Genomic DNA, 14,802 nt, shown 5'->3' with positions numbered 1-14,802 from the left:
GACTTTCACCAAAAATATTTAAATATTTTTCTCTTCCATATTCTGAATTAAAATTATTTTTTAGATTTATTTTGGTATTTTCCATGAATTAAATGTTTTTAAGCTTATTTTTAATTATTTAAAAATACTTCTGACTTTTTAAAAATAGTGAAATTTTTTGTCTAAGGTCCTTTGACCTTGTTTGACCTATGATAAATCCCTTGGCCATTTATTTGGTATTTTGAAGGGACTTTAGGTTTTGACCAAATTAAAATGTAATTTAATCCATTTTTTTATGTGATTTTTAATTGATTAAATATTTAAAAATTATGTTGAGCTATTTTGATGGTCTTGTTAAGTTTTGCTTTCTCTTTGGGCCTTGGTCATGATTGATTTGACTTTTGTTGGATCAAAACCATTGGATTTAGGGGATTGATGAAATATACATTTCATCTCCCAAAATGAATGTATGGTTTTGATCAGATGAAATTCCTCTCATGATCAATTTGTGTCTCTATCTCCCCCTCCCTCTTCATCTTCATTCCTATTCTCCCCCATTCCCCCATTTGACCAATGAAATCTCTAATGTCTAAAGGCTAATTGATTCATCAATGACCTTGTGTCAGATGAATCAATACAAGTATGAATGAGATAGATCCCTCCCATTTTCTTTTAGTGTGTGATATGTTTCAGGAGTTTGATTCTTTGTATCAAATCTCTAACATGCATTAACACCTATATTTTTATTTCCCGGCCTCAGATAGTTGTGACTTTTACATAAGTCCAATTACGATTGCTTAAAATAGAGCTAAATTTGACCCTCAAGGCATATCATTCTAGTAAGTGAGATTGTAAGTCTCCCATTCTTCATGGCATTGTATGGAGACTTGACCTTTTTTCCTTTCATGAGAGCTAGTGACATACTTATTGAATTATCCAAGTTGGAGCCCTTCTCATGGAAGATATCTTGGTTTAAGGATTCATACTTGTGAATGAATGGTTGAGTATTCTCCAAAGAATGACTTAATCAATTAAAACTCAACACTAACCCTTGACTAACTCTTATTCATTATGCTTTTATTTTCAAGTTATTTACTTTATGCAATTTAACTTTCAGTCATTTATCATTCATTGCCATTTACATTTCATATAACTTGTTTATGTTTCAGTCCTTTTCATTTTGCTCATTTGAGCCATATCTTGTGATTATATATATTTGTTTGTGTGTTTTGATTTTGTTTATGGTCTTAGGATCCTAAAACACCTAATAACAACAAAAACCCTAAAAAACATCTGGTGGACTATTGGATTTGATTTGAGCTTTGGACTTAGAATTAGGCAGCTTTCCCTATGCTAGAGGATTTGGCCAATACCAACATCTAGGAGTGAGCTATCTTTGAACTTTTCCTTCATCTAATGCAAGACTTAAGGATTTCTTGGATTCATCCGCTACTCTATCTTTGTGCTTAATTTTTATTTTGATCTTATGTCTGATGTTTTGTTCTGAGTTGATCAAGGAATATTTCATCTGATACATTGGAAGGCAATGAAGACTGCTAGCTATTGGAGTGCTTGTTTGGATATGGCCATCTTTATTTGATGCCTTGATTGTTATGATGTCTGGATATTTCTCATTGCTTATTGATCATTGCTTAATTAAAGTCCAAAGGAAAATTGGTTTCTATATGACATTCTTGTCTGTTGGATTGCATCCCATTGGTTAGATCTTTTCAACTCTTAACCTTTAAATTTGTGCTTAGGATAACCTCTTCATCTCCTCCCACTTCTTAAATTTCAAATTCTCTCCCTCTTTTCAAAAAAAAATTCTTTGCTTGTGATTTTAAACTTAGACATTGTTTAATGATTAGAAACTTTGGTCTTATGCCATTCAATTTTCATACTCTTTCTTAAATGAATTTTGTAAATAAACTTAACCATATGACTTAAATTTCAAAAGACAAAAAGAACTAATAACCCTATTCAAATTTTTGGCCATTTGTGCCTTTTCTTATTAAACTTTTATTAAAAGCAATTCACCAACTTATTTGAAATTTCTACCACGAACTACGAGGTTTTAATCCCTCATTTTTATGTTGGTACGTAGGCACGATACCGAAGGTCTTTCCAAACACAAAAATATAATCAATGAATTCTTTTCTCACCCCCACATTCTATTTTTTCTCAAACATCTTTTATACCAGAACATATGAACACATAAAAAGGGCTCCCTAGGAGTATTCAGTTTTACTGTGTTATCAGTCTAACCTTTTGTGCCTATTTTGTCAGCATATTCATAAACATATTCATATGTGTATGTATAACATCATTATGTTTATTTGTTCATCATGCATTTCTTGATGATTCCCCGCTCTCCGATGATTTTCTCCCTGCGGAGTATGCATCCTCTCTCCAATAGAGTGTCGACCTTAAGCAGAAAGAGTTTATCCTTTCCAATTCCCCACGGAGTTTGACCCTCGTTGAAGGTTTTGTTTCATATTCCCTTTCCAGTTCATTATCTGGATGGAATTAATCCCCAATCGAGTTTATTTCCTTATTGGGTTGAGTCTTCTTTGACCTTTTCTCTCCAGTTCATTCTTGGGTTGAACTTTGGTCCTTGGTCTTATTACCCTTGTTAAGATATCACTTGGTTGATAGTTAGGTAATATCTCTCTTACCTTTGGTTGGTTACCTTTGTTAAGCTATCACTTGGCTGGTAGTTGGTAATGTTTCATGTTACCTTTGATTGGCTACCTTTGTTAAGCTATCACTTGGCTGGTATTTGGTAATCTTTTATGTTACCTTTGGTTGGTTACCTTTGTTAAGCTATCACTTGGCTGATAGTTGGTAACTTTTCCTCTTACCTTTGGTTGGTTACATTTGTTAAGCTATCACTTGGCTGGTAGTTGGTAATCTTTCTGTTTGAGCTTATTACCTTTGTTAAGTTATCACTTGCATATTAGTTGGTAATATCTCTTTTACCTTTTCTTATTACCTTTGTTAAGCTATCACTTGGGTGATAGTTACGTAATTTCTACCCTAATGGAGTTGGGATTCCCCTTTGATTGATCCTTTCCCCGGTGGAGTCTTGCCTTAACAAGTCTTCCCCCGATCGGGCCTTTGGATCGTCTGTTTTCTAATCATTCATTGGTTTCTTTCCAATACAATGGTTATTCCTGAGTCTTTTCTTTTCCCCTGCGGAACTTTGTTTATCCCTAGTCGGGCCCCCCTTTAGAAACTGGTATTCCCCCCGTAGAATTTCATCCTCCTCTCCAGCAATTCTTTATCTCTCGTGGAGCTATATTCCCTATAGAGATCCTTGTTTGCATTTATATCATATCATAAGCATTTGACGGTATCTTAGGGCCAAAAAATTGGGTTTTCTATTGTTAAGTCCCTTCCATCTCATCGAGACAAAGATTTCAATCTTCATATCTCTGAATCAAAGAAACTTAAATATGGGCATCTGTCATACCCTAATTTTTATCCCTAAGATATCACACATCATTTACATCCTTGCTACACAAACAATATCACATATTTGTCTTCTCCCTCTCATCTTTGGATTTTCCTTATGTAGGGATCATCAAGCATTTCTTTGCTAGTGTTTTACTCTTGTATTTATATGTTCATTACTCATCTAACCACTAATAAAAATAGCAAAAATATGTCTTGTTTCTTTTAGGTTTATTGTGCAAGGTAGGGTTTCCTATCAAGAGCGTCAAGCATGTCTCCTCAGCTAGGGTTTGTGTTGATTCCTCAAGTCAAAATATGGTCAACCATTGATTCTTAAAGGGATGTCTTCCAAGGAATGACCTCTAAGGTTCTAAAGCACCTTTTAATCTCATTTTCATCAAGGGTATCTCAAAGTTTTGTTGCTAACTTCTCAAAGAAAGTCAAAGGCTCATGTGTTTATTTCCACGCCTTCTTCAATAAGTTACCTCAAGCTTTGAGAATTATAATCAAGATACATTCAAATACACCTTATTTTGAGTTCATATGATCATAAATTAACCTTGAAATGCAAGGAAATACTAAGTGCACGAGTTTATTCCAAGAGGTTTGTTCAAAAAGTCAACATTTGAAGTCAAAGTTCCAAGGATCATAACTCTTTCAATTCTAAACATTTTTGAATGCTTCTTTTTGCATCTGACTTTTAACAATATACTATGCAACTCCTATTTACATGATAAGATCCAATTATACTTGGAGAATCATCAAAAGTATGGAGACATTATAGGTCATTTGTGGACTTAGTGAAATTTAACTTATTTTCAAGTGACTTTTCCTCAACTTTCAAGGTTTACAACTTATTCAATTTTCAGCATTTGAGTATGATTCTTTTTTCACAATACCATTTATGATGCCCTCTACAAGTTTTCTTCAAGGATCAAGGTCAAATTATGCTTGGAAGGCCATGGAGTTCATTGACATATTACAGGTCTTTTTCAAGCATTTGAGACTTAGATTTTTCTAAGTTACATGACAAGTTTTTCATGTCAACTTCAATATGCCATAAATTTGTGCTCAAGCATCTAAATGCAACCTTTATTTGCACATTGCAATCTTTGTTATGATGTCAACACATTGCAAAAAGAATGCGACCAAAAATTCTCCTGAGCAAGATGCCCCATTGAGTTGAACATGGTGACTTAGAACTGAAGAAATAACCATTTCTCGAAATTTGAATGTCACTAATCTCAATTCCAAGCCAAGTTAGCACATGTTTTGGACCTAAACATTTTTAACCAAGTCCAGAAGTTAATCGACCCTTGAAACGCATCATTTGGCTAAATTTTGATAAGTTACAAGTCACACTTTTCTCAATTCATGATCAAATTTGTTTTGCACGAATTAAGCTTGATTCCACATGTATTTGGATCCAAACAAATTTCTTGTAAATAGAGGAAGCTACTGCCTTCATTTCCAAGCTTTAGAAAGCCAAGAAACCCATGCTGCAATATGAAATTTTCCAGAAAAATTCAACTATCGTGTTTCGAATTAAAGCTTATTTTAATCTAATTTCTTGATTCTATTAGCATATTTGGCCTCCTCTAAAGCTTTTGCAACATTTCCCAAGCTTTGAGACCTTCTGAAGTGCTCTAACCAAATCGAGCTTCATTAACTTCTGATCACCATTTGGACAAGATAGTTTTGAGCACCATTTGAACTCAAACAAGTTACCATAATATAGTCATTCACTCTCTGATGCTTTCCCATAACTTATCTGGTGTTGATTGATCGTGTTCATCATTTAATTTAATTTTTCGTGGCTTGGTTATTTCTGAAACTTCTCTAAAATTCCTCGTGCTCAGTTTAGTCAAATGAATTTGGAGCATGAGGTTGAATTCGTAATGAAGAGGAGATCACATTGGTGATAGCCTCGTGTTATGAATTTACCAAACGATGAAACTCCGGTGAGGGACCATCAGAGAAGACGACTAAAGTTTATCTCTGGTCATTTGAGTTTCAAGGACATGTTGGATAATTGGAATATTTTGATTGGTCCAATTTGAATTCGATCTCGTATTTTATTTCAGCTAAATTCCATCGTGCGCCATAGCCTTATGAGTGTTGGATCTGCCACATCAATTAATGAAGTCAGATCTAACGCTTCGTATTTTTTCTGATTTTTTATTTCTTTTTCTATTTTTAAATTTAATTGCGTTTTCTTTTAAAATTCATTTTACATCCAAAAAATTCCAAAATCATTTTAAAATTCTCTTTTATTTTTCTCCATCTGATTTTTATTTTTCCATATTTTATTTTATTGATTTAATATTTTTTATGAAATTTCTCTTTTCTCCTTTGTTTTAATTAGTTTAAAATTATTTTTCTGCATTTTTAAATTCTAAAAAAAAATTATTATATGCTTCTTATTTTATTTCCAACCTTCCATAATGTTTATGCTCTTTTTTCTTTGTCCATTTGGACTTATTTTTCTTTTAAGACATTAATAAAGGAAAAAACTCTAAAAAAATTGGCTCTCCTGATTCATGGACTTATGGTTACTATCCTTAGCATTGTTGTGGAGTTATGGACTTAAGACTAAAATCTTAACCCTTGCTTTGAGAGTTTGTGATTTGAGGCATTGGGATTCATCTGATACCTATGACTTTGGACTTCTCTATAAATACTTGGTTTGGTTATTTTGATTTCATCTGATGCATAATTATTCTTTGCTTATTTGGGCTTGCTTGAGGCTTAATTCAAAGGAGGGAATTCTTGCTTGACTTATGTCATAAAGCTTGTTATCTCTTGGTTAGATCTTTCCTCCCTAGATTTTACTTCATGCTTTAGGATAGTCTTTTCTTCTTATCTCCTTCTTTAATTTTCAAAATCTTCTCTCTTTCTCAAAACCTTCTTGTTTTTAAACTCGAGTCATTTTCTTAATAAACCTTGACTTTTGTCAAGTGACTTTTTCAAAACCTTTTCTTAATAAGTGATAATGCATCTTAAGTATATTCAGATCAATTTGGAAATACTTAAAAAAATACATAACTCATTCAAATCATTTTGTGCCCTTTATGCATTTTTTCTTTTAAATTTTTCTTCTTCTTAAAGTTTAGACATGATTCACTTCTATAGTTGAGATATAATTCCCCTATCCCCATAGCATTGATGATAATTCTTTTCCATCTGTGAGAGCTAGTGGCATACTTGTTGATTCTTATCCAAGTTAGAGTCGTTCTCATGACGATGCGAAATTCTCATACATGTGGGAGACTAGTTGAGTATTCTTCTTAAAATAACAAAATATATTTTCATTAAAAATGAATCAAAACAAACATCTTTGTTTTTTTTACCATGAACTACGAGGTTTTGATCCTCCATTGCACTTTGTTGGTACGTAGGCATGAGACTCCAAAAGTCTTGGCAAACATAAAAATTGAAAAAAATATTTATTTTCACATCTCTCCAATCTTTTGAAAACAACACCTTTTTCAAATTAAAATATACTTATTTTCAAAGAGGTTCCCATGGAGTACCATGGATGTTTAGGATACTAACATCTTCCCTTTGCATAAAGAACCTCCGGACCCTTATCTCTTTGTATTAGTTTTATTTTAAAATTTCTTTGGGTTTTATTCGTACTTTTTCTCTTTTCCTTTGGAAATAATAAATGTGTTGTGATGACTCATGCTTTATGAGTTTGGTTAATCAATACCTTAATTTCAAAAAATTTACCACTACACATCCTAATTAAGAGACTAGGTTTTTAGTGTAGAAAGAGAATTAGAAGGGGGAGTTAAGAAGAACATATAATTTTTAGAGAAAATATAAAAAGGAGGCTAGGGTAGAGAAAGAGCAAGAGAAGGCATAATAAGATCACCCATTGGTAGAGCTTGGAAGAATTTTGCGAGACAAATCTAAGGTACGAGGGGAGAATAAATTTTAATAAAAATGGCTTATACATGAAGGATAGAGTAGAAGAGTCTTTAACCTCAAATGAGAATGGTGATTTTGATGAATTCAATGTTTTATGAGAAGTGATTTTGTTATTGTTAAATTCGTGTGATTTGGTTCATATAATTCTGAAACAATATTCGTATGATGGTCGGTGTGAATGGTTATTATATATATATATATATATATATATATATATATATATATATATATATATATATATATATATATATATATATATATATATATATATATATATATATATATAGAGAGAGAGAGAGAGAGAGAGAGAGGATATATGAAAATATATGGATAGGGGTATGTTCATTTATAGGTGTATAGGCACATATTGTAATCAATATATGCAAAAAAATTGAGTTAGAGATAATTATTTAAATTATTTGGCTAATTTAAGTTATTTTCAATCCTATTAGAGTTGTCAATAAAATTGTTAAAGTTATCAATAGAGTTGTCAGAATTGTGTTGAGTTATTAAGAGTTATAGTTTTATTTGTTTTAAATAACCCTGGCATGTTTAAAGTTGTCATAGTTGCATTTGAGTTGTTTAGAGTTAAATCTGACAAGCAGTAGAATTAAAATTAAAGTAATTTGAACCTTTAGAATTGTTTTATTATTACTTGAATCAGGCAATCAGTTAATTAAGTTCATAAGAGTTATCTTTATATACAAGAGTTATCGATAGAGTATTTTTGAACACTTAAGAGTTGTTTTAGAGTTTTAGAGATTGATGTAGAGTTGTTTAATGTTCATTGGAAACTTTGTTTAGTTATAATTATAAATTGTTGTTATGATTTTTTCTAAGTTAAGAGTATAAAATAAATTACTAAAAATATTATGTTGATATATTGTAAACTTATAAAAATATATTTTTTATTCTTTTGAGTTTTTGTGATTGTTGGTTACCGTTGGGTAGTGCCAGAGACTGTTTGGCATGACTTAAATGATCAAAAATAAATTTTAATTAATTTTATTAAATTTATGAGAGATGGTTATGTATAGACGAGTTGATGATGTTGTGTCAGATTAGTATGCTTTCTCTTGAATACATGTTGATTTTATAAGTATGTTGTTGGGTATTGTTGAGTTAAAGGTGAGTTACATAAATGTGAATTATAATTTTATTAAGTTGAATTATTATACGTGTTGGAGTTGTGTTGCTATGCTGAGTATTGTGTGAGTTGTTGTGGTAATCCAGAAGAGAGAATTATGCGAGTTTATCAATGCATGTATGTTAGGATCAGAAGAAAGATCGTAACGCATTAAATTTTGTTAACGTGTTCATACATTCATGTTAGGTTGTGTTAAGATGCATTTTCGCAAGTTCAGAAGAGGGGACTAGTGGCTTATTCCAAGCTCAGCGATGAGGGTTGGAACTCAGAAGAGGGGGCTCAGGGGTTCAGAAGAGGGGACCCGATTCCAGAAGGAAACAAATGTTGAGTTGGTACCACGTGCATATGCATAGCGTTGCATTGACGATTTGCATTGCATAACAAGTCATATGTGCATTTGTTGAGATATATTTGTTTAGTTATGATTGATTTGGTGAGTTGGGTGTGAAAATGTAATTTATATATTGTGATTGGGATTGTGTAAAATATGATATGTGTTTAATATCTTACCTTGCAGTATATGTCGGTTATTAGTAATTGTGATTTCTCATCCACTTTGTTTGAATGTTTTCTTTATATGGGACACTGTTATGAGTGAACGCTAGCTCCTGGAGATATTTCTTTTAGTTTCATTGTTTTAGTTTTGGTTATGCTCAGATACGTAACACTCGGGAGCGATTTTCTTTGTTTTATGCTGAGATTTCTAAGAGACCATGTAGGCTCTCATATTTTATGTTTTGGTGTGATAAGCATTTGGAGAAGGCTTACGAGTCGATTCTTTTTAATTATTACATGAGATTTAAATTAGTATATTTTAATTGAGTATTTTCATTGCGATGATACCCTAAGTGAAGGTGAACATGCAATGACATGTGTTGCTTGTTTATTTAAATTAAGTGTTACTTGATCAACATGGGTAACATCCTATGTGTGAATGCTGTGAAAAATCTTTGATTTAACGATAATCATGTGTTGGGGAATTAAGGTGTTATATTAATGGTATCAGAGTAGGTCGGTCCATCCGGCCATGTTTTTATAATGTGTATGTTCCCTTGTAGGCGACATGTGTGTGAAAAGACTGTTAGTACTAGTTTATTTTTCTAACCATTAATTTGCAGGACCGAGTTTGAAACAAGTGTGGGAGAAAATTTTACTTCTCTAAGATGTTTCAGGTGTGGGGAGTTGGTTCAGCGTGCCGTTATTGGAAGGGTACATGTGTGGCTTGGAAGCTTGATGGTCAGATGAGATAGTCATATCCGACTCTATTGCTTAAGAAATTTTCGCCGGTAATTTTTTTTATTGGGGGAGAGTTGTAACACCCCATATTTAGTAAACTATTTTATTTTAATTTAATTATAATTTTCTGTATTTAGTTAATTATCATGTGTGGGTAATTAAATAAATGTGGGTGAGAGTGAAGGTGTATGGCATTATGGTAGGGTATTAAGAGTAATTAGAGAAAGAGACAATAATTAGAATTATTTTATTAATTAAAATAATGATTTGGTTATATTATTGAAATAAAATAAATAGAATAAAAGGAAAATAGAAGTTGTAGAGATATTGAGGACAATGTCGAGATTAGAGAGAAAATTAAGGGTAAAGTAAGAACATCATAATTAAGAGATTAAGTTTTTAGTGTAAAAAAAGAATTACAAGGGGGAGTTGAGCAATACATATAATATTGAGAAAAAAGGGGGAAATTAGACTATGGCAAGAAAAAGACCAAGAGCATGCATAAGAAGATCACCCATTGAAGGACTTTTAATAACTTAATTTAAGGTAAGAGGGAGAATAACTTTTAATAAAAATGACTTATGCATGAGGGGTAGGGTAGATGAATTCTTAACCTCCAATAGAGACGCTGATTTTGATGAACTCGATATTTTATGAGAAGTTGATGTTTTGCTGATTTTATTAGTGTTAAATTCGTATGATTTGATGCATGTAATTCTGAACCAATATTCATATGGTGGTCAATTTTCATTTTATATATATATATATATATATATATAGAGAGAGAGAGAGAGAGAGTTTAATTGAAATACACTGACAGTGTAAAAGGATTTTACACCGTCAGTTAATCATAGACGTCGGATATTAAAAGAAGTTTGACTTTTATTTTAAAAATCTATAAAGTAATACAAACGGATGATGGTGATGAATCGACGGTGTAAAGCTTTTTACACTGACAGTGTATAGTAATTAATCTCATATATATATATATATATATATATATATATATATATATATATATATATATATATATATATATATATATATATATATATATATATATATATATATGTGTGTGTGTGTGTGTGTGTGTGTGTGTGTGTTTGGTTGTTTGTTTTTTGCTTCAATCAATAAATAAACCATATGTATTGTATCTTCATTCATTATATATATATATATATATATATATATATATATATATATATATATGGCCATATTGCTTCAGGTATCGTGATTCAATTATACACAGGCATATGAATTTGATTATTTAGATGCGTATGTATTATATTATAGCGATGATATATGAATGAAAATGCTATTATTACACTATAATGTACACCTATACCATATTTTACTGTTCACTAATACGATGAATAGTAAAATATAATAAATTATTATTTTTTATTTTGTTTTATTATGTAGGCGTTTATTAACCAACTTCATAATTTGTACTAACCAACTTTGGTGGCTGTTCAAAATCATTTTTAATATCTGGAAACTAATTAATCAATTTCATAGCTTAATTAACCAACTTTTTACTTTTCATTAACTAACTTTGGTTTATCACTAAAAATTGTTTTTAATATCTGGACGTTTATTAACCAACTTCGTCACTTCATTAACCAATTTTTTATATTTAATTAACCAAAAATTTTCACTACTTTAAATCACTGTTCATAGGCATTAATCACGTGCATTGTTCATGTACAATTCATAAATATGTTTTTTTATTTTAAAAATACACATTTTACCGTATAAATGCGGTGAACAGTGTGTACGGTGTAAGTATTTGGTGTAAAAAAAGAGTGTAGGAATAACATTCCAGTATATGAATATGTATGGATAGGTTTACGTTCACTCATCATAGGTGAGTTATGAGTGTACTGCACAAGGTTGAAGATGAACAAAAAAAATATGAGTGCTAAGCATTTAGTGTTTGAATGCAACAATTAGAATCTTTGGATGATTCAGATGCGTGAATTCTTTGGAGCTCAAGATGCTCTTGATCTCATCAACGACAGTTACAGTCAAACTGCACTTCCAGAAAATACAACAAATATGCAGAGAAATGCTCAGCATGATCTGAGGAAGAAGGATCAGAAGGTGTTGTTCTACATCCATCAATGTATGGATGTGAATGTGTTTGAGAAAATCTCTAATTCGACGACAGCGGAAGCTGCGGGGGACACACTGGTGTGGTGCTACGGCGGTGATGCATCACTGAAAAAGGTGAAGCTTCAGTCTCTATGTAAGTATTATGTTGATATATTATGAACTCATAAAAATATATTTTTGATTCTTTTGAGTTTTAGGGACTATTGGCTACCGTTGGATAGTATTAGGGGATGTTTGGCGTGACTTAAATGATTAAAAATAAGTTTTGATTGATTTTTTTTAATTTTATGAGTAATGGTTATGTATAGACAAGTTGATGATGTTGTGTCAGATTACTATGTTTTCTCTTGAATACTTGATGATTTTATAAGTATATTATTGGGTATCGTTGAGTTAAAAATGAGTTACATATGTGTGAATTGATAATTTTATTTAGTTGAATTATTATACGTGCTAGAGTTGTATTTCTATGCTGAGTATTCTGTGAGGTGTTATGGTAATCCAAAAGAGAGGATTATGCGAGTTTGTCAATGCATGTATGTTAGGATCAGAAGGGAGATCTTAACGCATTAAATTTTGTTAACATGTTCATATATTCATGTTGAGTTTTGTTAAGAGGCATGTTCGCTAGTTCAAAAGAATGAACTAGTGACTTGTCCCAGATTCAGAAAGGGGGCTTGACGCTTAGAAGATGGGGCTCAGGGATTCAGAAGAGGGGATCCATTTATAGAAAGAATCAAATATTGAGTTGGTACCACATGCATATGCATAGAGTTGCATAGATGAGTTGTGTTGCATAACGAGTCATATGTAAATTTGTTGAGATATATTTGTTGAGTTGTGATTGATTTGGTAAGTTATGTGTTTAATATCCTACCTTGCAGTATATGCATGTTATTATTAATTGTGATTTCTCACTCCTTCTGTTTGAATGTTGTCTTTACATGGTTATCATGCAGACACTCAAGAGTAGAGACGCTGTTGTGAGTGGAAGCTAGCTCCTAGAGCTATTTCTTTTAGTTTCGTTGTTTTAGTTTTAGTTATGCTCTGATATGTAACAATGAGGAGCTTTTTTCTTTGTTTTATATTGGGATTTCTGAGAGACCATGTATTCTCTCGTATTTTATGTTTTGGCGTGATAAGCATTTGGAGAAGACTTACAAGTCGATACTTTTTAATTATGACATGAGATTTATGATGAGATTTAAATTAGTCTGTTTTAATTTAGTATTTCTGCTATGGTGATACTCTAAGTGAAGGTGAGCATGCAATGATAGATGTTGCATGTTTATTTAAATTAAGTGTTATATGATTAGCATGTGTGTTTCGAGATGTGTAACATCCTCTGTGTGAATGCTGTGAAAAATATCTAATTTAACTATAATTATGTGTTGGGGAATTAGGGTGTTACAATGATGAACATGGGATCATGGTCATGAGTTAACATGTTAATGGCATCTTCGTTGGAGAAGGTGATTTTGGACTTTGGCTCCTTCTCCAAGCTTATCCTAGGATCTGCATGTATAATGCTCAATGTCAAGATTTTCCTGGCATAGTTTCAGTGGGAAGAATGAGGTTTTCTACCACTAATATGACCTCATACATTGGGGTTGACGACGATATCCGAGCTTCGTTTAGTCATCCTCACGACGAAGGTGGTGAAAGTGACTGATGAATGATAAATAGTGTGGCCATGTTAGTTTTATCAAGCTCCATGGTGAGCGTAATTGTACTTGTTAAAAGTATAATGAGAGACAAAACCTAATTATGTAGGGTTGTTTGAGGATTTTAGATTTTGTTGTTAGTGTTAAAGCAAGCTCACATAGGGTGGTGAAAATGTGTATTTCTCAATGTTAAGTGAACTGAATGTCCCCTTCCACTTCCTTACTAAGATATTTATAGAGGTTTATTGGGTATGAATTTTTGGATCCAGGGACTGGTTATTCTCCCCTCTTCTAGAAGCGTGGAACCATTATTACTTCTATTTTTATGGGGGAACATCGATACTCCCTTTGATTGAACTTCTATATCGTTAGTTCCCAAATACATGTGGATCCCCATGTTGCTCCCATAGTTGATGTTTGGTTTGACTCAAACTCATTAGAGGACGAGTGATACGACAGAAGGACGTGTGTTAAAACTGATGGACGCACATGGTGATTAATGGGCGACTACAAACTTAACTTTGGACTAAGAGAGGTGTTTGCTATGTACTTGCCCTAAACTGGTTTGCGTTGCCCTCAATTGGCTTATCTCCTTTTAGGAAAAATGAAATTATCCCAAGACACACCTTGTCAACCTTCAGATACTCAGATTGAGACCAACATTAAGTGATATAGGAAGAATAAATTGAGAGCAATTGCATGTTTAGAAAGTAATCAATCCAAGCCATGTAAAGTGAGAATAAATTCAAAAAGGAGGTCTATCAAAACATAGTAACATATGAATGAATTTAAGACCCAAGTTAGTTTTACCGGGTCCCGCAGTGCCAACTATACTTGCTATGAGTATAATAGTATATACCTTCTTGTCCATCATGTACTAGGCGAATGCCTTTTTTATATTATTTTTAATTTTTTAAATTGTGATCCTTTTTTCCATCTATGTGATCCTGTATTTATAGTCATGGCTCCCTCATGAGGGATCAATTCCTCTGCCATTAATCTATGTCTTTTATATTTATTAGTTTAACTTATTAGTAGGGAAAATGGGTTAGGTCTAAGGGGAGCGTGGCAACGAATGAGGGAACCCCACTAACTTTCCCATAACGTGTTTAAAATGGCTTGCTTGTATTCCTCATATAGCACACACCGATATACAAAATGGAGCACAACCAAAAAATATGATCATTCACAACATAACATAGAACCAGTTCACTAAATATACAAAACCATCAAAATTGAACTTTCAAACTTCTCTTAAACCAAAAGTACCACATA

The sequence above is a fragment of the Lathyrus oleraceus genome, chromosome 3 (genome assembly GCF_024323335.1).
Source record: "Lathyrus oleraceus cultivar Zhongwan6 chromosome 3, CAAS_Psat_ZW6_1.0, whole genome shotgun sequence".
NCBI classification, from domain to species: domain Eukaryota; kingdom Viridiplantae; phylum Streptophyta; class Magnoliopsida; order Fabales; family Fabaceae; genus Lathyrus; species Lathyrus oleraceus.
Note: the sequence above shows the minus strand (reverse complement) of the source record.